The sequence below is a fragment of the Peromyscus leucopus genome, chromosome 8b (assembly GCF_004664715.2).
Source record: "Peromyscus leucopus breed LL Stock chromosome 8b, UCI_PerLeu_2.1, whole genome shotgun sequence".
Lineage (NCBI taxonomy): Eukaryota > Metazoa > Chordata > Mammalia > Rodentia > Cricetidae > Peromyscus > Peromyscus leucopus.
In genome coordinates, this window is record NC_051086.1 from 35,624,379 (window position 1) to 35,626,963 (window position 2,585).

General features: G+C 49.8%; 1 pseudogene; it reads right to left on the bottom strand.

The window, feature by feature from the left end:
• Positions 1 to 260: 260 nt before the first annotated feature.
• On the bottom strand, positions 261 to 1,800 carry LOC114681919 (annotated as a pseudogene).
• Between the last annotated feature and the right edge of the window lie 785 nt (positions 1,801 to 2,585).

A 2,585-nucleotide genomic window follows, 5' to 3' on the forward strand; every position in this document is an offset into this window, starting at 1 on the left:
CTCTCCCTATGATGGCATCTTTGAGGGCATCTCTTGATACGTTTGACTGATGAGGAAAGGGCCCACCCTGAGTGAAAAGGCAGAAGAAGCTGGCTGAATGTGAACATTCATCTCTCTGCTTCCCGATGGTGGCTGCAACCGGTTGTATTCCCATGATGGACCAAATCCCTTTAAAACATGAGCCCCAGTAAAACCTTCCTCCCTTAAAGGGCTTCTTGTCAGGTGTTTGGTCACAGCAAGGGAAGCAGATGATCACGGCCCTAGCTCCGGTCTGGCCCCTCCAGTTGCACACGTTCACCTACACAACTGGTGCTCCTCACTCCAGCGTATCGCTCAGCCGACTGCAAGAGAGTCATGGCTGTAGCGGTTTCCTCTGTCCCTGTTCCCCCGCTGTGGCCCCAAGCACAGGCTCTGTCCCCTTGTAGTTCCCAGCCTGTGGTACCATCGCTTATATCAGGCTGCTGTATGTTCTGTGGGTGCTTGTACAGCTGTCCCCGAGACCTTCAGCGGCCATGGCCACCTTACTTTCTCATTCTCTGAGGCTCATCGTCCCGCCCACCTTCTGTGTAGGATGGCTTCTGTAGAAGTCAGCCACCTGGCTGTTTCTATGGTGGCCTGAAGCCAGAGAGAGGACCGCCTACATCTGAAGTTCTGCTGTGTGGATATGAACATAGACATCAATAGAGATAACAAATGGGACGAGAGACCCTGGTTTCATTCTATCCTTGGGTCTTTATTAATTTTCTGGTGCTATAATAGACTACCCTGACAAAAGCCACTTAGAGGAGAAAGGGTTTATTCTGGCTCACAGTTCAGAGGGCACATAATCTATCATGGTGGGGAAGATGTGATAACATGGGGAAGATATATGGTGGGCAAGAAGTAAGGAGTAAACAGGAAGTAGAGCCCAGTCATAAAGCTTCAAGCCTCCGCTCCCCCCAACTTCTGATGAGGCTCCACCTCCTAAAGGTTCTACCACCTTCCCAAACAACGCCACCAGATGAGGACCAAGTGTTCAAATATGAGCATTTGGGGGTCATTTGACATTCAGAACACAGTACCTTGTAATTTTTTTGTTTTTAGGCTTGTTTTACTTTAATGACTGATCCACGGGAGGCCACAGCCAAGCCACTGTGTACAGACATGAAGGAGGCCGTATTTCTTGATGTCTTCCTCCTTGGACAGGGTCTTGATGATCTGTCTCCTCCTCCTTGGCTTGGAGGCGCTCCTCCTGGTGTTTTTGAACTTCCTCAGTCTTAGACCAGTGAGCCTCAGCCTGGTCAGCCAGGAGCTTCTTGTGGGTCTTGTCTGGCTTCAGCTTGTGGATGTGCTCTGTGAGAATCTGCTTGCTTTTAATACATTCCCTTTGACCTTCAGGTCCAGGCTAGGATACAGATGGCGGTCTGTTTTAGATTCATCTTCTGAGAAGCCAGCACAGGATTTGCATCCTTCTCATCCAGGTCACGTGTTCAGGCATGCGAGCATTGGCAGTACCTTTCCACTTCCCTGTGTCCATATGCCTCCCCTTCCGCTGAGCCAAGGTGTTTTTCCAGCATCGAGCTTCGGAATGGACAGTCACAGGCTTCTGGATGATCAGCCCATCTTTGGTCAGCTTCTGGATCTGCTGACGGAAGTTGGCATTGCAGATTCCATTGGGTCTCATTGGGGTCCAACCAGATCTTCCCTTTACTGTGGTGGTGGACGCTAGAGGAAAGCCTCTTCTGAAGCCTGAGCATACTCATAGCTGTGGATGCAGCCGCAAAAAGAAAGCAGCTTGAAATTTTGAAGAAGTCATCTTTATCCCTCTGATCTTGGTCTTTCTGGGTGTGAAATGGGACAACAAAGCTTCTGTTGCCAGTCTCCTGTGGCCCCATGGAGGGAGCATGAGTGGGTGTCACCTTCTACATGCATGTGGCCACACATATCAGACTCCTGAGTCATGTTATTGGGATCTAGTATTCACGGTCAACTCTGATGCTGAAACAAATGAAGCCCATTTGCTTGTGCCAGTGCTGAAAAGTACTTAGCGTGCACCAGACACCAGTTCGGTATTTTTATAATATTACCTCATTTAATCCTATCACCTCCTCTCGGTCAGGTAGGCTGTTCTCTCAGCCCTGCTTTATAGATGAGGCGCTGGGGAGAGATAGAAAGCACCTCTTTAAGAGGCAGAGCCTGGCTGTAGTCTTCACTGTCGCTGTTGGCATATAAAGTGTCCCCAGGCTGGCCTGGACAAGAGGGCCGCTCGCTTTGCCACAGAAAGCATATAGGAAACCCCCTAATGGTGGCTTTCTTTTGGCGTCAGAAAACTGGGATCTCCAGCCCAGTCCTGGACACCATTCGTCAGCTCCTTTGCAGCCACAGTGCAGATGTTATTCTGCTGTAATGATTGCAGACCTCTTAATCAGGGGACTCTGACAACCGCGCCATTTGCTGGGGAAATTATGCCCCTCTAGAAGTGATTGTGGGGAGAACAGGAAAAACAAATGAGTCGGGAGTATGTCAGAGCTGATAAGCCTCAGGGACGTTGCTGGATCACAAGGATGGGTGTTTGGAAGGCAATTGCTGGCAAGAATGATGCAGGC